Here is a 24,281-nt window from a genome sequence, read left to right as displayed (position 1 = left end):
TTGTATTTAACTGCTACACTATATATCTATATGTTTTTAATTTTAATGAATCGTTATTGAGACATAGAAGTTCCAGCCTTTGACTGGGATCCTGATCTCCACTTCATACCGGATTAACCCAAGGTTATTGTAAAAAAAAACTTATTTTTATTTTTACAGATTTTCACTAAGCACATGAATCACGTTTTTTTTAAAAGATTTTATTTAAGCAAAATATTCTGGAAAACAGTTCCAGTTATATAACATATCAATTGGGAGGAACTCCATTGATTCTCCGTCCAGTGGGATCTGGCTTGGCTGGTGGTCGTTTTAATTTCAGGGGGTTCCTTTGCCGTCTTGGGATGCAGAGTCCCTCGCTCCTTTTCCATCCCTTCCAGTACAGTTTGGTCCATCGGTATCTGTATTGAGACAATAAAACCGAGTTAGAATCGCGCACAGTGTGTTGGCTGCCATGATCGATGCGGTGCTGCACTCAGGAACGTGTCTACAGTTCCATGTTTACAGTGGAAGCGTGGGAAGCAAATGGGAGTGGCCACATTAAAGCCCCCAGCCCCCCCACTCAGAGACGACCAGGCCCCACCTACACTGTATTTCCTTTTAACCTAATTTATGGGACCGACTCATTCATATCTAAATATAACACCGTTTGGGCTTTTAAATGTAAATGACCCTAAACAGTGCTTTTAACACCTACTGATCCTGAGATCAGTAGGTGTTATCTTAATGGCCAGAACTCCAAGCCATCTAGATTGAATCTGACACCGGGCCCAAGTGGCCATGGAGCTTCCTCCATCTTTTTGTCACCTGCAGAATATGAGTCTAATGAGACCAGATGGAGAACAATTTTGGCAACAAGTGAATATCTGCCCCACATAAGCCAGACAAATGCCCAGGATAGCTAAAGATGGACGGTTCTGTCCCCTAACACATACACATAGCCGGAAACAAAACGTCTTTTCTCCCCACTCAGGAAACATTCTAATTAATGACCGCAACACATTTTATAAACACCAGTAAGTGGAGCGGAGAGAAGACACACTTAATATGTTGTTTATTATTCTAATTACTGTCATTTCTATTATTACGGTTACCTTATTAACTAATGTGTTTTTCTCCTCAAAGTGTGGGGCAAATAAATTAAATCTGTTATGAATCTTGTTTCTGCTCTGCTGCACTACTCTCTCCTTCTTCCAACTAACGCTTACCTAGCCAGTTTCTGCCAGTCTGATGCCACTGCACAGAACACATTTCTCTGACATGTCAAAGATGCACTATGAGGTCATTCATCCCCAATCAGAGACAGGAAGTGAGGTGACTGGGAACTTCTTGGATGTTGGTACACCTGTCGCCATCTTAGAAAATGATGACTGTTAGCTTGTAACAGAAATAAAAAAATTGTCTAAAACTTTTGGTGAAGTTGTAAGCAGTGAATCTATTGGATAAAATTCTGGTTGTCTCTGACCACACCAGGGGTCACAACCAACCCCAGCATGGCCTGCAGGCTCAGCGCACTCAGTGGTCCATAAGGTCAGAGTGTAACTGGCTGTTCCCTAGCCATTGTCGTAACTAGAAGGGTCGTCCCTCTAGGGTCCTCGGGTGACCCCTGCGACCACTTGTTGCTGTCGCCTCATGTCGGTTCAAAATTGTTTAGAATGGGCCCTAAAGACCCGGACCGGGCCAGCCGGTTAAAGTTCTACAACAAACTTATCCAACCATAACCAGAAATAGTGTTCTTCTTACACAGACCTCTCTCACAGTCCCCTGTAAGATGGGTAGGTGGCCACACCCCCTGCACCGCCCAATTAAGTTACGGGCCCCACCCATTACCAAGCCCCTGACACATTTGGACACCTAAAATATGGGATAGGGGGAAGCTACATCATGCTAATTATTGCTAATATAAAATATATTCAGCTTACCGAAGTTACGTTTTAACGGTAGCGATAAAGGTTTGTTGATATAAAGTGGCAGCAGTGACACCCACACTGCCCACGCTTTACGCATGGGCAGTGATGACAAGATGTTGCCTCCCCTATTGCCATATTTTAGGTGTACAAATCGGGACCACCTTGTCGTAATGGGTGGGGCTGTAACTGAAATGGGTGGTGCAGAGGGTGAGGCCACCTACCTATTTTACAGGGCACTGCGAGAGAGGTCTGTGTTAGAAGAACACTATTTCTGGTTATGGTTGGATAAGTTTGTTGTGGAAGAAGTTGACCAGCTGGCCCGGTCCGGGTCCTTTCTGAACAATTTTGAATCGGCATGAGGAGACAGCAACAAGTGGTCACAGGAGTCACCCATCGCAGGTATGACCCCTTTAGTTACACCAACGGCTAAGAAACAACCACTTACACTATAAACTTATGGACCACTGAGTGTGCTGAGCCCGCAGGTCAGGCTGGGGTTGGTCGTAACCCTTGGTGTGGTGGGGCCCACACTGACAATCAAGTTCACTTTAGAGGTAACCAGAATTTTATCCAATAGATTCACTGCTTACAACTTCACAAAATGTGTTACAAAATAATTTATTTCTGTTACAAGCTATAACATCCAATAAGTTCCCAGTCTCGTCACTTGTTTTCTCTGATTGGGGATGAATGACCTCATAGACTTTGTCATAGAAGATGTGTTCCATGCAGTGGCATCAGGCTGTCAGAAACTGGTAAGATAAGTGTTATTTGGAAGAAGGAGAGAGTAGAAACGAGATTCATAAAAGATTTGCTTTGAATTTATTTGCCCCACATTTTGATGAAATAAATACATTATTAAATAAGGTAACAGTAATAATGAGAAATAATAAATGACAGTAATTAGAATAAACAACATATTAAGTGTGTCTTCTCTCGGCTCCATTTACTGGTGTTTGTAAAATGGTTTGGGGTCATTCATTTCCTGAGTGGAGTTAAAGACATTTAGATTTTGGTTGGAACCCCGGTATGTGTATGTGTTAGGAGGCAGAACTGTCCTTCTTTATTTAGGCAGATATTCACTTATTGACAATTTTTTTCCAACTTGTCTTCTTATCCTACAGATGACAAAAAGATGGAGGAAGCTCCGCGGCCACTTCTGCCCGGTGTCAGATTCAATCTAGACACGCTGGAGTTCTGGCCATTCAGAGGGTAAGTCTCTAATATGGATATCAGTAGATGCTAAAAGCACTGTTTAGGGCCAATTTACATTTAAACCTCAACCAGTCTTATATTTAGATATGAATGAGTCGGCCCCATAAATGAGGTTTAAAGGAAACAGGGCCTGGACGTTTCTGAGTGGGTGGTGGTACTGGGTGTGGCTTTAATGTGAACCCTCCCATTTGCTTCCCACGTTTCCACTATAAACATGGAACTGCAGCACCACATCGATCATGGCAGCCAACACACTGTGTGCGATTCTAACTCGGTTTTATGGTCTCAATACAGATACCGATGGACCAAACTGTCCTGGAAGGGATGGAAAAGGAGCGAGGGACTCTGAATCCCAAGACAGCAAAAGAATCCTCTGAAATTTAGACGACCACCAGCCAAGCCAGAGCCCGCTGGATGGAGAATCAACAGAGTTCCTCCTGATTGATGTCTTATATAACTGGAACTGTTTTCCAGAATGTTTTGCTTAAATAAAATCTTTTAAAAAAACAAAGAAATGTGATTCATGTGCTTAGGGAAAACAGTAAATTTGTGCAGAAAGATTTAACCATTACTGGTGCTATCAGAAATTCACCTAAAATACAATTAAAATATGTTTACATAATCAGATAATACATTTTACAAAATAAAGGTTTATGATAATAATGCCTAATATTAAACAAATAAAGTATGCTTACATGATCAGATATCTCTTAATATATTTTCCATTAATAAAATGCATTTGAATATATAAAAAGGTGTGGGGGGTTTCCAAATATAATACGTGTCTTTGTTTTTCACATTTTTTTTGGAACCGCTGGCCATTATCGAATGTCTCGGTATGTCCTTCCGTAATATAGTTTCACCAAGAGGCTGAAGATGTTACTTTTTTGTGGCCAATAGATTTATAGCGGAACATGAGAAGATAACCTCAGAACCTCAGAGAAGATGGCAAAGGAATGTTGTTTCCAAATGAGGTTTTTTTAATAAAATCAAATTAGGATCAATCCATCCAAGAAGAATTCTGCCAGTTCGTCTGACATGCTTTACAAAATTAAATCTGTTCCATGTACTCGGCCTTTGTCATTTCCCAGAGTTTAAGGGGACATCACCTAAGAGTAATCATAGGTGTCGCTACAGGGGGGAAGGGGGAGCAATTGCCCTCCCTTTTGCCCCCCAATCAAATTTGAAAACCTTTCCCCAGCTGCAGGACCAAATGACACAGTGCCCTCTAAATCTATATCTAATCTAATCTAATCTAATCTGGGGGCCCCGTGGCAAATCACATTGCTGCCAGCAAAGTGATTCCTCACAAAGCCCCTAAAACTGTAGCGTATCTATAGGGGAGGGGCGAGCAGAGAAGCCACCTCCCCTGGGCCGGTCTTCAGAGCCGCGCCGAGGAAGGAGCAGGGCTGGTTGGGGAGATCACAGATCTCCTTCTAACCGGCCCAGCATTAGGGAGCTCCCTGATCACTACGCGCCGTCAATTGATGCAGAGCACTGGAATATGACATCATACCCTGCGCTCTGCATTACTAGCCGGCGCATAGTGATGAGGGAGCACTAAAGCAGAGGTCTGAAATGACAGACCTCGCGCTCCCACCACAGGATGGAGGATGATGAAAGACGGAAGATGAGAAAGGCAAGAGATGGGGAGAGAGGGGTGGAAGGGCAGTGTATATATATATATATATATATGTGTGTGTTTGTAAGCTGGTGTGTATAAGGGCAGTGTGTGTGTGTGTGGGCAGTTTATGCACTGGATGTGTAAGGGCAGTGTTTGTGTGTATGGGCAGTGTATGTGTGTGTGTATGAGCTGTGTATGTGTGTATGTTAGTTGTATAATATTTTGCCAAAGAAAAGGAAACTCTTGAGATGGGTGATGTCAACCCTAGGTCGGTCAGTATGACCCCCAGCCCTACCAAAAAGAAAGATAATGCCACCTTAAGAATATAACAAATACACTGATAGTAGTAAGTTGACGATTGGCAAGTACATTTCTTCTTAATAGCAAACTACACACATATTTCTGTAATATGAAACATTTATTGATAGCTCTCATTTAAGTAGAGCAAGAGGAAAAAGGTCCCAGGAACAGTTCTGCCAGATTAAGTGGCACTGAACACATTTAACTGATTTGAATTCACTCTGGAAGATGTTCATTGTAAGGAGAGTTGTTCAGATTGTTTTACTTATATTTAGGCAATGTGAGACTAACTATAACATTGAACAGCAGAGTACTGTATGCTGTGAAAATTACAATTGTCAGTTGAAAAGACAATTGTTATTCCTTCTGAAGTTGTGTGGAGCTTTGGATAGACCGTTGCTGTGTACTATCAGAAATGCACAGCACTCTTTAGATCCAGATGTATGTGTAATAATTGGAAAACAAAATGCATATGCAATTGTGTCATCTCGGGATTTAAAAACACATCTAATTTTCTCATTCTTAAAGGTCACTGATCTACACTTGAGTGTCTATTACCGTCTTAGAATAACCTTCACATCAATTGAAAATTCATTCTCCATAGAGACATCTATGATACGCCAGGGGAAGTCTGGTTCAGTAATCCATTCGTGGGGCTTTGTAAGTCATTTCAGAATGAGTGTTAAACTTGTCCATCTAATGTCATCTCATCCATGTTTGATGGTTTGCTTTAAAAAGAAAACTGTATATTTTTTTCTTGGACTAGTTTGTGTAGGGATGAATAGTAGAGAGAATAATTCTCAGAGTATAGTCACTGTCCCCACAAAAACCTAGTTAATTAACCGTATAATTATACTACATACAAACATCAGGAAGTAACCCCATATCACGCTGTTTATGATATGTTTCTAGAAAACACATAAAAATAGTTCTTATAATAATTCTTATTTTTCTATTTAAAGCATTGTTGATATGCACTCAACATTTAAGATCCAGATAGTTATATGACACTCAAACAAAGCAAATGTTCTCTAATATCACCCCAAATTATTTATCTGCCATGTCGATATTCTTGAGGTTAGATTGTAAGCTTTGAATGTATATCGGAGCTTTATAAATAAAAGCGAATAACAACAACTAATTATGTATCCATTTTGCGATGTGTAACATCACTACCACCAGAGGCTGCTGTTGAGCTTCAATTCTAAAATGCAGACTTCTTCATATGCTGAATCCATCGCATGCAAAATGGAATCTGGGCAGTTTTATAAAAATATTGGTTGCAAAGACCGTCAATTTATTAAATAAACACAACAGTCCTAATCAGAAGCTATACATCACCTTGGTTCATGAACTCCTTAAAAGCAATTTTATTGATTGAAAACATTTTTGTTAAATAAGGCGCATATTTTAAATCTATGCTATGTGAACTCACTGCAACATTAGGCAAGGGCACACCTGAAAAAGAAACTACCTTAAAACAAATTTAGTGCCACCGTGATGCACTATGAGGGAAATCATGTAAATAAAAAAAGGCACATCTCTCATTCACACAGAGAACAGCAATATCACCATAGCCTATTTATTCTCTGATATGGTTCTTGCTTTATAGAATTTTAACATATCATGCATCTTGTGAGCTGAGATCTTATAACCACACAGTCTTAGGGATGGAAATGGCACACAAGGTTGTATTGTTGTATAAGTTATAGTCCTTTTTATTAAAAGGTCTAGCAAAAAAAACCCCATAAATGTGAAACAAACAAAAGAAAAGCCTTGCTCTCTGAGCACTAACAATTGAAGCTGACTATAGTTGGACAGCTTACCTGCTACCAACAAAACAAAATGTAGCATATACCTTTTCTTCTCAAGAAATATTCCTGTAGACTCTTGTGGAGAGAAATGCCGTCTTACTCACTGCTTGGATGAGAGTGACAATATAAGGGGTGAAAGAAAGGGTAAGGGAGTGAGGGAGATACACAGGGAGGAAGAGAGAGAATGAGAGAGATGATAAGGGAGTTAGAGAGGGAGGGAGTATGTATGCATCCATGTATGCAACAGTGAATGTGCATGTGTTAGCATGAGTGTGTATGTGTGTGAGAGGGAGTGTGAGCATGACTGTGTATGCGTAAGTGTATGTTATGAGTGTCTGTGTTAGCAGGAATATGCATATGTAATTATGTGTATATTAGTATGAGTATGTATGTATAAATAAGTGTTATGTGTAAGTGTGCATGTTAGCATGTGTGTGTATTAGCATGCATAAATGTGTTAATTAATATCAGTGTGAATGTGTGTTTGAGTGTATATGTATGTGTGAGAGTGTGTAAAATGTGTGGCAGTGTGTGCTACCAAGGGGGCTCCAAGGGGCCAATGGTGCCACTTGGCTTTGCCTACCCCTGGACCAAAATTTGCCAGCCCTTCCCTGATAAAGAGTGTAAGGATCAGCTGATTGGATTTCCTGATAGAGAGTGTAAGAATCATCTGATTGGATGATCCCTCACACTCTCTTCCTGCACTCTGTGTCTGACTGATCCAGCTGGGAGGAAGTGACAGCATATTTACTTCCTGCATGTGGATCAGTCTGTGCACAGCATGGAGGAAGATAGACACACCACTCCTGCAGGTAAGTGGTGTGGTGACATAGGTATTGTTGTCAATGTTTTTGCCAGTTGAACTCTTCCTGTATCACATGTCTTTTGATATGTTAACGAGGGCACACCTACAGTCATTTAATATGCCTGTTGAATGCAAAATCTTAGTTCAGTCTCTCTCTGCCCACCATCATGCATGGATGGGGCTACCGGTGGTGTGCTGGGTTATGTTGGACCTTTAGGTTGCAGGTTAGTCTTGGAAAGTGTTGTACTGTGTGTTGGGCTGTCCCTCATTTATTGTATGTTACTGTGTTTTTGTCTCTTATTAAATATCTGTTAAAGTAGCCGCATCTTTGTGAGATATATTTTTATATTTGGGTTAACACCACAAATGGTGTGGGCAGCGGCACAGGCAAGCTGTTTGGGGCAAAGATGCCACTGACCAATTGTTTGAGGCAAAGAAGGCACAGAGAGGCTGTTTGGGGACACCAACAATCTGTCTGGTGGCAAAGATGACACAGGCAGACTGTTTAGGGTCACTGACAAGCTCTTTGGTGACAAGGATGTCACAGACAAGCTGTTTGGCGGCACTGACCAGTTGTTTGGGACAACGATGTCACAGACAAGCTGTTTTCCATAAATAAGAAACATGTAACACAGAGGGAATACCAGTTAACCTGTCAGGACAGGACTGTAGTGTTGAACATTTGGACCAAATTCTGTTGTGTAGGTTGCTGCACTGTCACCAAGCTATTTTTAAACACAGAAATAAAATAAAAAAAGGAGAGAAAGCTCAAGATAACAGTATTCTCATAAACACAAGTACTCAGACTTCACTAAAGAAGAAGTAAAATCTAGTGTTTATTTCCTGCCTTCGTAGCTTATATATAGCATATATTCCAACCATCCATTTTTTAAATTACAGTAGAGATGTTTTGGCTGCCAAAAGTGTTCCACAGAGTTCCAGTAGGGATTATGAGATCTCTCCTAATCTGCCCAGGAAGCTATTCCCATAGAAACACATAGAATTTGACTACATATAAGAACTATTCAGCTCATCTAGTTTGCCCATTTTTCCTGATGTAAGTCTCAGGTCTTAATCAGTCCTTGATCTTGTCTTTTAGATTCAGAATAAGTTTATGCCTATGTCATGCATGATTACATTTAAAATAGAATCATGAAATAATGTTCCTCTGTAAAATAAGTGGAGTTATCGTAAATAAATTCTGCTGTTCAGAAAATCAATTTTGCTGTTGAATGCATACGTAAAAGTATATCATTATTTACCGGCGACCAACTGCAAAAAGTACCATGCTTGATATAATCAGCATGAAAGGCTCTTTATTATTATTATTATTTTGTTGTTAAACCGTCACTTAACTACCTTTTCATGCATTTTAAAAAAACACAGTTGCAGTTTTCAAAATCATTCTTTACTACCTGCTCTAAATTAGTGTAAAGGCTTTATCTCCGTGAAATAAACGTCATGAATCCTGTAATGTTACTGCAAAATGCTTTCCAATGGCTCAGAAGCGTGTAATAAAAAAGTAGTTCCTTTTAGCCAGAGATTGAATATAATCTACGAACATTACTCATAAATTAGCTGTTAACCCTTGATTTATAATATTCCATTTTAATGGGTTGAATGATAAATGTAACACTTTATTTTTGTAGCAATCAGCATAAACCATTAGTAGGAACCAAAGTGTTTAGCAAAAATGACATACTCTAGGGGATAAATCAGAGAGATATCATTTTTAAATTTAGTTCATGAATCACACTGAGAGACCAACTCTATGACTCAGTGTGACCCTGTGGCATGCTCAGCCAATACATGTTTTTCTTCTATAAAAACCTATGGGAAATAGTAAATATAGCATACCCAAGTCTTAGTAAGCACTTGACCTATATAAAAGCTTGTTTTAAAAGTTTTGGCAAGCAGCTGTACGGGGCATGAGGGTCATTATGAAAACAAGTTTATTCACCTAACCACGGGTTATAGTTACATGCTGGACTAGATGAATTCAGTAACTATTGAGGAAAATGCAGGCTGTTTGGCTTAATCCTCAATTTAGACACAGAAGATCATGTTGGTACCCTTTCAACCAAACAGAGCCATCTTTAGGGCATGGGGAAATAGGTAGCTGTCCACTGCTCATGGATGGGTGGAGGAAGAATGGCAGGGGGAAGAAGAAAGATGCTAAAATAAGGGGAGGGCAATTTTGGCCAGGTGGGCCAATAGTAACAGCCCGAAAAACATTCAGTAGACAGCATAGTAGACATCTTAAAATATTTATTAAAAATAACAATTGACACTTTTTCTGTCCTTAAATGTTAATGTCTTATTTTCATCCCATGCTCATTAGGGTTCACATATCATCATAAGACTTGATCATTTAGTTGTGTAATCATAATAATATTTTTTATTATACAAGTTAAAAATAAGTTTGATTGTAGTTCTTGGAAACCAGCTATTTCTTATATCTCTTTCAGTAGCACTCAATAGAGCTCCATTATCTAAGCAAGAATTGATTGTGACAATTTATCTAATGATTATTGGCCCATTTGAGATTGATTAATCATAATTCACTTGCTACACATTGACCAAGTGGTCTATACTACTAATGTCACTACAACCCACATGGTATCAGCAGCCTCTTCTACAAAGTTAGGAATTTTAAAGGACAATGAAGATTTATTAGCCACTGCTTTTTTATGATAAAGTAGATAATCGAACTTGCAGTTGATGTCTGTTGTCTAATAATGTAGTGCTTTTCTTTGATAATGCATAACTAAATTGAGATGAAACTTGGTGCTTGCTAAATACCCTAGCTGACAGAGTATTGAGCAACTTTTTCAGGGGCATAACTAGAAATCACAGGGCCCTGGTGCAAAAGTTGCCCTGGGCCCCCCCAATTTCAACAGCTGGTCTGTGCCATCATTGCCCCAAACAACTTGTTTGTTTGTCCCCCCTTCCAACACACACTCCATCTCACCCCACTGACGCATGCATGCTCACACACAAACACCTGCACATCCATGCTCACACACACAATTACACATCAATGCTCACAGACACATTTACACATCCATGCTCTCTCACACACAATTACACATCCATGCTCACACACACACAATTATACATCCATGCTCACACACACTGTGTGCCGGTTCTAAATAGTTTTCTAAACTATTTTGAATTGGCATGAGGAGACGGGAACAAGGGGTCACAGGGGTCGCCCCAAACCCCCTAGAAACATGGGCCATAATGTTGCTGAGACCACTGCAACCACTGTAATTACGCCAGTGCTTTTTCTTAATTTTGTAGCTCGCCTCTGCACCTTTCCATAGTATCTTTTTTATGAACAGGTGCCCAGAATAGCACTGCATATTTCAGGTGGGGTCTTACTATTGACTATTGTTGTCTATTATTTTTTCCTCCTGCGACTCATGACAATATCTTATATCTCACAAGGAGATCTTTGTCAGACATAACTTGCAAAGTTAGCAGAGTTGGTGGTGTATGTTTTTTCCTGCTTATGCATTTTCAGAACATACCCTTGCCTTTATCCCTCTCTATTAACTCCTCTGAGGTCCATACGGTGCAACTATTCCACCCTGTAGTAAAACTGGAAACTGAATACAAATAAACAACTAGCTCTAAAACAAGTACGTTATGTGTTTAGCATAAAGCAGACAACTTTCAAAGTAAAAATGTGATTCTTGATTACAGATATAACAAATTATAAGATTGTGAGGAAAAGGAGATGAATCCCCATAGATGTGCCAGGTATATCTACAGCAAAACACAAATAGGATGATGTTTATAAGCCATTTGCATGCACGATTAACTGATAAGATGGGGGGGATGGGGTTTTGAAATATGTTTTTGTTAAACCTACATACAGCCATAACATATAACTAGAACATTCTGATCTAGTATTGGGACACCAACAGAGCAATAAATCTCAACTCTGATAGTGTTCTGTCTGACTATTTAATATATCTCACAGAATACTCTGTAGGCTGCAGAACACTAAATCCAGTCCTTACTGGAATGAAAAGTATAAAAACCTACAGGAGACGGCTTTTATGTCACTGGTGTGTGTTAATGAGAATTTTTTAAACCGTCCTCCCAGAGGGAGCCGCCTCTTGGGATATGGTGAATACATTTTCTATAAGAGATTTATGTAAACTTAATTAAGTCCATTCTTCTAACCATCTTCTCATTGAACAAACAAGCAGAATATTGTATGGAAAATGCTGAAAGTAATATAAAAAAAGTTCCTACTGTTTATGTGATGGTAAAGTTACAGGGGAACCTTCACATTTATAATATTTATAATTTACTTTAATGGGCCAATTATTAAAAAAATTAAAAAGAGTAATGTAAAAACAAACAAGCTTAATGAGTGAAGTGCTCTGTTTATTATTTTAGCAGGACTATTAGATTATATGTGATAGCCTTGCCTAGGACATGGAAGACACAAACATGATATGCATTCTATCCTATAGAATGGATATATTCTATAGAGAAATAGTATCTAAGTACAAAGTGACTTTCATGGAAATCCAGCAATCTCGAACAAGCCCTCCTAGACCCAGATAATGGGGGCTGTTTTAACCTCACTTAACAAGTATACTTGGGGACTATTGAATGTTGTGTTCTCAACACAGAAGGAACTTGTGGCTACTGATGGTTTTGGTTATTTTAGGTCCTCACTGCAAACAGTGGATATTGTTTCCTCTTAACTAGGGATGTCACACTCAGGTCGAGAGAACCATAATCCAGCAAGTGTTTAAAGGTACTTCAAATAAACACATAATCAAGACTTAACACTGAGCGATATGTTGAAACTCTGGTTTGCCAGTAACCACACAAGAGCTAAGGTCCCTGATCTAAATGGTGCATTCAAACCTTAAAATAGTTTAGCAAAAAAAACATTTCACAAAAATAAGCACAAACACATACACACATGAACAAAGAATTTCACTGGACTTCCTTCCTATTGAGTACATTTTTACTAACAAACTTGTTTTAATGCTGGGCACCTTAGATCAGGGTGTCAGCATCACCATTCCTCAACCACTTAACACTGAATATCAGTAGGAGTAATTGTTGGAACTACAGACAGAAACATAGCTCAATCTCAGCACTAAAGGTTTTTTACTCATCAACAAAACTAAACAGAATAAACATTGACTTTTACAATTCCCGCTCATTCTCTGACACCGATGAGTAGGAGCAGGTAAAGGATACATAGGATTCTTCAACACTCACCTCCTAAGCTGAAATGGTGTTTCTGAAATGCTTTAATATTGAGGCATTCACAACACCAAAAATCCACCCCAGGACGCACTGTGACTGTTCCGAAGAGCAGCCACAAGCGTTATAGCGAGAGATGTTGCCTTTCGCAAGGTGGTGGCGCACACCAAACATTAAACGTGTTCCCAAAAGGGTCTGTCCAGACAATCTGCGAGGACTGCACTTAAAAACGCAAGTCAATTGAGTCCAGCTTACTAATCACAATGTGATTAGTAAAATAAATAAAAATAAATAAATATAAATTGTTATAAAATCTTCAATGTCACCATCAGGGGAACCATCCAGTTCCAAAACAATAGGAAGACCTAAAATTAGTGCAGTTTTTACACTAAGCTCCTGGCATGGAAATCATCAAAAAACATTAAAACATTTTCAGGACAAATATTATAATCCGTTTAGCAGGTTGTTGTATTAGCTTTTGTAGAGGAGTGAAATATTTTTCATATAAAAGTGAGCAAAAGTCCTTTTTCACCATATTTTATACGTATATATTTTTTTATAGTAAATTAGATTATATATTTTTGTACCCTTCTAGACAATGGCTATTTTAATAATAACAGCTCTGTCTTCAGGGGGTTAAACCAAATATTTCAAATAATAATAAAAAAAACACTAGCCAAAATAATTTACTAGTCAAAACAAATGTAGCTACATGTAGTTTAAAAACAAATTAAGTTACATCAAAAGCTGCAAAGGCTGCCCATTAATGTTGTTTCATGTGTATCAACCACTTGGTGGCAGTCTTAATCAACTAACCATTTATTGTTATTATCCATTCTTTCTATTCTAGTCAGGGGGTGTGGTGGAGACCTGGAATACGAATATAGGAATTACTGGAAGCTTAGTGACAGTTACACACTTGGACCATGACTGACAAATGCTAAAAGACATATACACTGATTGTTAGATACACTGACATAGAGAGACACACATGGGATGAAATATCTCGACATTGTGGCACAGGGCTGATAAGAGGTCCATACTGTCAGGAATGTACTCTTCTCACAGTGAATTTCTTGGGTCTGTTACAGAGAATAACAATCATAGACATAATGCATGTCACATATCATAATGTATTATAATAGCTCTACAATAAAACACATAGTATGTGGTTATGGTGTAAAAAAAACAGAATCTACAATGGATCCAGTTACAATGTCTTCCTTATTCCTAAAAGATTAAGAAAGAATATACATTCAGTAGAATTTTATATCGGCACACCAGCAGATATAAAGCTAAGATACTTTGGGTAGAATTGTTATTATATCGTCACGCCAGCAGATATAAAGCTAAGTGAGCTGGAAAGTCCTCTGCCATACACCACCACCTTGGGTCTCAGGTCAGAATGAGCACTGCTCAGTGCAAAGAATAATTCCTGGTTGATTAAGCAAGCTGAAAGCAATAACAGCGAGCCAGCAGACAACCATAAGGCTCAATATTAAGGCTAGAACATTTTTTATAGGCTGTATACACACACCTGACAAGCCACAGGGGCAAACAGTTTAACCCCTTTGTAACTAGGGGTTTTACCCTGCCTTATTGACTGTAGCTTTTTTGCTGTTTCCATCATGTCTTTGTTTAATAGAGGTTTCAATTTTCCACCTTTTACTCTCGCACTCTGTATATTGTTTTTTCAAGAACACATTGGGCTTCCTTTTGATGCTACATTTGTTTTTTTTTACTTTAATCATTGTTTCTGGGGGTGTCAGCACTGACACCGTCAGCAGAGAATACCTAAACATATGTTCTCTGTTATTCAAGTGTAACTCATTCCAAGCTCTGTTACACTTAATATATCAACCAAGAGACAGGAATGCTTACCACTGCTGATAGGGGAAGCCCCAGACTGTCTAATGACAGCCTAATCTTCCCATTCCTCTGCAAAATACATAGGATGTAATATTACATCCTTGGGCATTTGGACCAGGTTATAAAATGGAATAGTACATTCTATGGTGGTGAGTGGATTAAGTTACATTTTCAGTTAAAGATGGCGTTCCACCTCCTATGCTGAATTTAACAGTTTCATAATGAAATACAACATTAAAAACATAATTCTTTAGTGACCAAATATTTCTCTGAAATAATTTAATCATATAAAATGTTCATAATTTAGCTGGGAACACTTGTCATTTGACACAATAGCAGGGACTCATAGGTTGTTGTCATAAAATGTGATCTTCAGATATCACATATTTTGTCTAAATGGAACAGCATCATTAACTAAGACAATAACTCTACGGTCTCAGCCTACACAGACTTATGTAACTAAGACTCTAGTGGAAACAGAAGAATAAAGGGTCCAGTGCATTTCAGACAAATAAAAATAATTCCTTAAAGGAAAACATAAGTGCTCCCCAAAATAAGGAAAAAAAATCGCTGCATACTCTGATTTATTAAAATGGTTTAATTGAAAGCAAAACATAATCAACTTTTATACACAATAGACAGTAACCTCCATCTTTGCTCGGTTCTCAATGATAAAACTGAATTTCCTAAAGGAAAAAAAGTCATGTTTTTCACCAATAAGCCCTTGCTGAATAAAACTGGAATGTGCACAAAGAATTAATACATTGTAAGCTTGCAAGGACATGACCCTGTTTTCTTTCTGTACTATTATGTCTTAATATGTGTCCATGTTATTGTTACTATAGTATATTGTCAATCATAATGTATAATAGTATAATAATCCCCATTGTCATGCTACGTTATAGAACATTTTAAGATGTCACATAAATATATAGGTTTTATCCTTCTAAAAGACATGAATTCATGGCTGCAACCCTGTGAACGCGACACAATGTGCAAGTTTGCAGTCAAAACATTTCCTTGTTTGCAACACACAATTCCACCATTCAACAATTAACAAAATTGTTTAAAAATTAATTAAATTAAATTCATTTAAACCAGATCTGTGTACTGTTAGGACCCGGTTGATCTTTCAGCCCATGGCAGCAGTGGTGGAGTACGGTAAAGGTTAGATGCTTCCAAGAAAAGTCTAGATAAAGGGTCAATAGGCAAACCACGGTCAAAAAGGTTACAATCCAGGGGTTGCGGCAGGCAGTGGTTAAAAATGTAAACAGTACATGTATGATCAGATATTCTGCTGCTACCTACTGTATCAAGTAGGTAGCAGCAGAATATCTGATCATAGGTAACAGGGACACCTGGGGCTTTATAGGGCATGTGGGTGTTTCCCAATTTGCATTATGTACACTGAATAGTGCTCCGATTTACATTTTGTAATTGATCCTTCAGCCACTAGAAGCAAATTGTTACATAGGAGTGTATGTATACTTCTACATAACCAGAGGTCAGTAGCGTACCTAGTGGGGGCGGGGGGGGGGCGGTCCGCACCAGGTGCCGATCATCAGGGGGGTGCCAACTCGCCGGCACCCCTCCTGAGACGGACAGTAATGTCCGCCGCTGGAGGAGCAGGCTCGCAAGGTAGCGGTATCTGAGGTTTTTAACAGACCCCTGGCTGTTAAAATCACTCAAGGGAGCCGGAGGTCTGTTAAAGACCTCTGATACCGCTCCTTTGTGATCCGCGCGGCAACAGCTGCTGTGCGCCGGGGTTTGTTGTCAGATCCCGGCGCACAACACTGAAGCCGCGCCCACCGCTGTCCGTGCCCTCTGAACCGGAAGAAGACAGAAGAACTGAAGAAGAGGAGCGAAGAGGAGGAAAAGGAGTTGTAAGGAGAAAAGATGAAAGGTAGGAAAGCATGAGAGTGAGAGTGAGAGTGGATTAGTGTATGTGTGGATTAGTATATGTGTGGATTAGCATATGTGTGGATTGGTATATGTGTGGATTGGTATATGTGTGGATTGGTAAGTGTGTGAGAGTGATGGGTGTTATGCTGTACCATTTCCAATGTATTTTTCATTATATAATTATGCTCTAAAGTACATCATAACTCCCATACTCTATACTGTTCCATACAGTGGCAGAGCTGGGAGACAGAGGCCTTGCACCCCCACCGCAGGACTCCTGAAAGGTAAGTGAACTTCAAAGAGGGAGAGGGTAGATAGTTAGGAGGGGGTATCATGCCAAGTCTGCGAGTACATCCTGGAATCTGGGTATGTCTGGGCATGATAGGAATGTGATTGCTGTTAACAAATATATATATATATATATATATATATATATAGTTATTTAATTGTTTTGTCCTATTTTAGTGTGTTACTTACTTTAAATAAAAGTGTTAGATTTTTTTTATGGTGTGGGGTGGTCATATTCGGTTTCGGCCAGGTAAATGCTGCATTTTCGGTTTCAGTCCAGAATTCGTTTCGGTGCATCCCTAAGACAGACAATGAAGTGGTAGGCCTACACCACATCAATGTTTGGCTTAGTATATAGTGATAGGAGTAGTGATAGTTTTAAAGTGTGTCTGTGGGGGGGGGGAGTGGCACACATAGGATCCTCCCCAGGTGCCAAATACTCTAGGTACGCCCCTGCCAGGGGTCACTTGGTTGGGCATAGACAAGAGTCCAACTTTAAAGTTCACTAAAGCCAAACTAAACAAGTTTACTGTTTGTGAATTAAAGAAGGCAGGCAACTCGCAAATCACCCCCCCCCCCAAATCACAGTGACGGCAGGAAGCATGGATGGAGAGCTACAGTACATTACAGTAGTTTATCTCCACAATTCATGTCTATCATGACTATTTAAGGGTTATATTAGGAACAAAGATAATATACCTTTTTATCCATTAGCTCTTTCTCTTTGTTAAGGCAGTTCTTTAGCTGCAGTGCTTAGTTGGAACAAACCCAAAGCACTCTACAATTATCAACAGTTGCTGTCTCTTGACCCTTGCAAAAGACTTTGCTATTACATGAAGGCTGTGTTTGCTTTATATAATACCATCTGTCGCCATCACTAATTTTACCACCAAGAGTGTACTAGATGATATTATCACCTAACAATTAACAACACATTTGGCTTAAAAATCCCAAACACTAGCATATAACCACATGGAATAACTGTATTGAAGAAACACACTTTTGGAATATGTGCTACAAAAAATTAATAACTAAATTTAAAATAAAACCTAGGCAAAAAGGATAACATATACACAAGAACTCACAAACAGGAATTTTCTTTTAATATGTAAACAAAGTTGTATGGGTACATTTTATATAAAACTGTCAAATGTAGGTTTTGGAAAAAGTGACAGATCTGCTTTAAAAAGTACAGCTAGAGTGGATTTTGTTTCCTCCTCTGGGTCACTTGCCAGGATTCTTGGATGTCTGACGGCAATTCATGTTACATCATATACCATTGCAGGGTCATTCCAGTTTGATGTGTGGGGTAAAATGATACATTTTGTTAAGATTTTCTATGATAGCTAAAATATAAAGAAATAGTAGTTTGACAGGCTAACTTCTGACTTGTGCATCTCTAGGGCACTTTCTAAAACTAAATCCCCTTCCTATTCCTTTTAACGTCATAGAAAAGTACAGTTTGGTTTTGTTTTAATGCCTTTATCCTGGCAAACACCCTGAGCTTTATAAGTATATTTCATACTCACCTAGTCAATGTTCATGTTGGAGAGTTAACCTTTGTTTGCACCCATACCCATATGTTGCCAGGGCTAGGATTATGCATCTAAATTCCCTTTTCAGCATGTTTTATATATGTTCTGTTTCAAAAAATAAACAATGCCTATTGTGCATAATTTTATGTTTTTTTACAGTGTTCAAAATGAAGGAATGCACACCTGAAACCTATTTATTATATCGAGGATGCTTGCTGCTAGAGCATATAGCTGCTGAAACTGCATAATAATAATAAAAATACAGGGAAAAAATGCATCTTGCATTCTTGTAATACTCGTTTCCTAGGCATAATGCCATCATACTAACAAAGGCTCCAGTATTAAGGGTTTTAGGATTCAACCTGCAAAAAAAAGAGTTGTATCCAACTGGCATTCAGCTTGATCTGGCTTAAACTGCTTTGTGTGCCCACTATGTAGCAGGTGAGAGTAGGTTCTCACTCTATTGAGAGTGTGCCTTGATGTGGCGGGTGAGCTTAATTATGGCTTGGCCAATTCATATAACCAAAATCTCTCATTTATATTACCATATTTCCCCATGTATAAGACGCACCTTAATTTTGGAGGCCAAAAATTACACTTCTATCATGCCCAGGTTCCAGGATGAGTGTGATGTTAGCTGTGCTGGAAACTGGGTATGCCTGGGCATGGGAGTGTTATTGCTGTTAACAATCATGTATATTTAATGTAGCAATCACACTCCTATCATTCACAAGCAGCCAACACATACACATCACTTTCAGCCTCCCTGTGCCCTGCCCCCTACTCACACAGCCATGCTATCACACACACATATTCATTCATTCCCCCATTCACGCAGACTCATACACCCTCCCCCTCCCTTAATCATGCTGAAAAACTATACACATGCAACTATGTGCCACATCTCAGTACAAAATGAATAATTTTGTAATGATACTTGTGACAGACAGGTTGAAGTCCTATAGCCAGATCAGCTATGTATCTGGTCTACTGGTAATAACCATTGTTTTCCAAGGGTTGAGCACCCTCTTGGACTTCAAAGCACCGGGTAGCAGTGGCTGAGCTAGACAGGTAAGAGCACTTGGATAACTTGGTAGACACAACAAGCAAGATGAAACGGCAAGGGAATCCAGTTGGATAACTGGTAGAAACCAACCAAAACAACCCGACAGAGAGATATAGTTCTCAGGCACCAGACTAGATACTATTAAGAAGTATTATAATATCGCAAAGTTTGTAGGGTCCTGCATAACAGAACTGGGGCCAAGCTACTAAAACATAAATACGATGGATAAGAACAAAGACCAGAGTTCCTAACAACTATATAGCTTGATCTTTTTTTATCCAGTTCAATAAATGGGATACACTGACTCTGTCTCAATATATAGATAACACTACAAAGGCTGACATTTGCCTACCGATGATTAAATATTAGATACTAGCTCTTAAACATGCTGTAGTTTTCAAGGGATGGTAAGTTCCCTTTTTATTTATTTTAAGGTTTAATTTTCTTACTCGGGTTTAACCTAACAATATACGAAAAACATGCCATAATACAGCAGAGTGCCACAGAAAGTCTCATTATGAATCATGGAGTATAAAATAAATTAAAGAGCACCCCATTTCACAAACCTGAGTGTCCAAGTTAATCATTGGAAAGCTAAATTAGAAATTTGGTTGAATAAAGGGGGATATGTATGGTATATAATGTCAATTACATGATAATAAACAGTATAACATTTAACTACAACAACATATTTGTTTAAATAATGTATTAAAGCCTAACTCGCTTCCCTTAAAGCAAAGCATACTGTTTTTATATGAAACTCTATATATTGCTGAATCTGGCATCCTAGCCTGGACATATTCAGACAGTACCTACCTGCTTCATAGCCCTACTGAATAAACCTTTCATATTAGTCCTGTCCTGTTCCAATGTATACTATTTTATTTATGATCCTAGAGTACCCAACGTGATGCAATGGGGCTGCAACCCTGGTTACTTTTGCACTGGGGCTATTTAAAGGATCTATTTAGCAGTATATACTGGAAAACATATGTATGGTACAAGTAACTCATTAAATATCCATGCAAAGAAGTGTTTTAGTCTGCATGCATTATTCAAGTTTAAAAGTGGAACCTTATCCATTTCATGCACCATGTATTATGATAAAAAGGTGAAAGTATACAGTTGCCGGTTCTAATGTGTGGAGACTAAACATATATCTTAATAGCACATTATTATAGTGTTATTAAAAGTGATTTACTGCTTTTTGGTGAAAGTAAACGAGTGGTGTGCTAACACCAGCTAGGATGTTCGTAAGTTTGTGCATCAACCCTTCCCAAGTCTCAAACCACTTAGCTTTATATTACATTAAATTAACCCACCTGTGACCCGGGAGGCATGTTTTTCACTGTAAAGGTTCCAGAAACCATCTCAGTAATTGAGATTGACATAGTATCAGGAAATCACAGGCTTCTGTTCATTCCCTGCACCCTGGAGCATTGTGATTAGGAAAATTGAGCTGGCGCATCCATGTCTGCTTGAACTGGAAATGTATATTATGTATCATGAAATGGTAGGTTTATCTAACTATTGATAAAGAGGCAGGGGGAGCAGTTGCCCCCCCCCCCCGGGATTGCCTGATTCAAAGATTTTGCAGCTCTACATATAGACACTTGAATGTCAGGAGTAAGGAAGACTTTAGGTTTAATTTCCACTGATGACCTTTTATCCACAATTTTTAGGTTTCATATATATTCTTCTACAAATGTGTTTTGGATGGGGCTGGATAGTCCACATGGAGCACATTATCTGTCGGATATGCTTTGTACTTCTCTATTACTGGGCCACTCAGCTGGACTTGCCCTCCAGGCTGAATGTTGCCAATCCTCCCCCCGGCAGAGAACATAGACATATTTTAGCCAACTGGAAAACAAAATGGATATGATATATAAAGCCACATGTAGTTTCTTGCTTTTAAATTTACAAGGGACAGTTTAGACACTACACTGTTCACCTAAGAAGTCTTAAAACCCTAGGATCTGCCATGCAATGGATCATTTGTTGGATTGTTGATGGCTGCATGGAGCCAAGAGTTGAGCTTTATCATAGGGTTTCATTAACTAAAAGGCTTAAAATTGCATTATGGTTTATTCTGTTCTTTACAGAATGGTTTAGAGTCTAATAACATTAGCAGAATATGAACATAATAATTAAAGTTTTGTTACATCAAGTTGCGGTTATAAGAGACAGATGTGTTAGTAAGGAATTTTTAAATGGATAAAAAATAGTTTATGCCAATTTGGCCTTGAACAGAGATTTTAATTCAAAGTGTTACAATATATCTGTGTGAGTTTGTTGGAAAATAGTTCAAGGCAGCAAAGCTTTAGATGAGCTCTAAAGGAAGCATTTCAATCTATCACCCCCTCTATGCTATTCTTCTGAAATCTGTTAAGTGTCTGAGAATGTATTGAAAAGGTAACATATTAAATTCTTTTCTTTGCACCAATTGCAAAACCCTTAGAAAACGGTTGCTGATAATTTGATTTGATACTTCAACTTTATTGAACATGTGGCCAGAAGAGCAGTGCTAAAAAGTTTAAGAATAATAGATTTTTTGTGGAAGCATTTGTAAGCAGAAAGAGACAACAAAAGTGCAAAGTACTCAGACAGCACTAAAGTTACCTTTATTAGAAGTTAATGTGGCACTATAGTAAACATTTTCATGACATTGCTCATGAAGCTCCATAATGATTAGTTATTAAAACATTAATTGCCTGATTTAGTAATTTGTGTTTTAGAGTGACAAACCAGATACAGCAAAGCAATTACCGTAAATATCCACTAGTCTGTGTTAAATTGATGGGTTGTGATCTTCTTTCTAAGAATCGGTAGCTTTTTGAATACGTAATTCTCATTATTTCCTTGGTTGCGTCAAACATTCGGAGCGAATGAGAGTGTATTCACTAAAAGCAAGAGTAAGCTGGCAGAAGAGTTGTGATTTCAACTCTCCAACTTTAGTATGCCTTATTAAGAGCCAACTGTGGTTATATGTCCTAGAGCAAGAAGAGATGAGCTGGCTTTACATAAGAAACCCAGTGAGGTGACATTAGGAATTCTGACCCAGTGGACTTTAGTACAAAATGTCCACTATACTGTACTTTATCACAAGTTTCTGCTGGCGGCAGAAGTGGCTACCAAGTCCTCAAATCATAACTGCAATTGCTGGGGTTTTTATATTGGTTTCATTCCTTGCAACTGGACCCCACTATTAAAATGTGTCCCTGTGTAGGACCCTGACACCCATGTAACACTGAGGGCAAAGAAAGTCTTATACAGGGTGGAGGCTCAGGGTCTCCTACCACTCTGGGTCCCTGGAACAATTACTCCATGTGCCCTTTGGTTATCCCGGTTTTACCAGGAGCTAGGTTTTTTCAAAACATACAAGAAGCTGTGTCTGTCCAGGGCATACAGGAGGCTGTGTCTGTGTAGAGCATGGTGGAGGCTACATTTGTGCAGAAGACTAGGTTTGTGTAGAATATACAGGCAGCTCAGTCTGTGCAGAACACACAGGATGCGAGGTCATAACACGGCCAGGTCTTATGGGGCTCCCAAGGGTTCTTGGTACAGAGTTTTTTTCTAAAACAGGACCTAACCTGCTGAGAATTATATCTGTAATATTTTATTATCGAACATAGACAATAGTTTTTGTTAGCATAGCAATTGTGCTAAGCATATTAAGCATAGGTTATCAAAGAGTGGTTTATATTGTCTCTGTAATATACTGTACTGCAATCAACTAATAACAGATTCGATTTTGAAGTAAGGAAGGATCCCCACCTGTAATGTCTCTTACTGATGTCAGAGAAGTGGTGTCCCTGTTTTTATTTTTTTTTGCCCAAAGGTCATAAGCCTTCTCACCTGCAAACTCTTGATTTAGTGAATAAATCACAATATTGTGTTTTCCCCAGACATTGTTATGGTTCTGTACCTTGTTCTGAAACATTTTAAATTAATAGAAAATGTCTATCAATAACACATATATTAAATGGGTCCAGGCATCATAGACAACTCTCATTAAATCATAAAATTACCAATAACTTTTATTGACTGCAACAGATATATGTCACTGATTGAGGTCTTGATGGACATGAGCTGCTATGTCAATTACTATGAATTTGCGCATTGGACATAAAACACAGAGTTTGTCTCTCTAGAGGATTTTCCTACTCTATTCTGATTAATCATTTAGATCGAGACCACTTGGCTTCTACCAGACTAGAATGATACATGACATAATCACTGACAGCTTAGTGCTGCTTGAAGATGTATAATGTGATATCCCATTGGGAGGGAACTTCATTTTTAGATGTTACAATGGTAAATTGTATTTGGAATGGAGCGTACGAGAGAATTGTATGCTGTTTAAGACCAACTGAAAAAAAACAATTTATTTAAAGCTATTACGAATTTATAAAATATAGATATCCAAGCAATTAAAAAAATCAGTAGGGAACTATATAATTCTTTTCGCCATCAGTAAAACACTAAATCCTGTTTTGTGTTTCATTTTTTTCCGAATGAAACACTGGTCGCCTTAAGTGGCTATTGAGAAGTCAGGTCATGCCCCTGTAGCTTCTTCATAATTATTACAGCATTCAATGAAATTCTTTGTTTTAGGAATAATATTTTCATGTGGCTGCCTCCAATATGGCCAACAATAATTTGCCATATTCTGCTTAAATAAATTAAAGGCCAAAGGAGAAAAAAAACAAGGC

General features: G+C 38.6%; 1 protein-coding gene across 2 annotated transcripts in view; it reads right to left on the bottom strand.

The window, feature by feature from the left end:
• LOC128500604 (reticulon-4 receptor-like) overlaps positions 1 to 24,281 on the bottom strand; it is an 89,640-nt gene that overhangs the window by 7,209 nt on the left and 58,150 nt on the right. The window contains exon 3 of one of the 2 annotated variants that reach the window (XR_008354932.1): positions 200 to 398. The exons of the other annotated variant lie outside the window; for it this stretch is intronic. The gene's annotated coding sequence lies outside the window, so the exon portion shown is untranslated. Of the gene's footprint in view, positions 1 to 199; positions 399 to 24,281 lie in introns of those variants that run through there. 2 annotated transcript variants of the gene reach the window in all.

The sequence above is a fragment of the Spea bombifrons genome, chromosome 1 (genome assembly GCF_027358695.1).
Source record: "Spea bombifrons isolate aSpeBom1 chromosome 1, aSpeBom1.2.pri, whole genome shotgun sequence".
Classification (NCBI taxonomy): Eukaryota; Metazoa; Chordata; class Amphibia; order Anura; family Pelobatidae; genus Spea; species Spea bombifrons.
The sequence above is the reverse complement of the archived record's forward strand: the minus strand, read 5'-3'. Positions and strand labels throughout refer to the sequence as shown.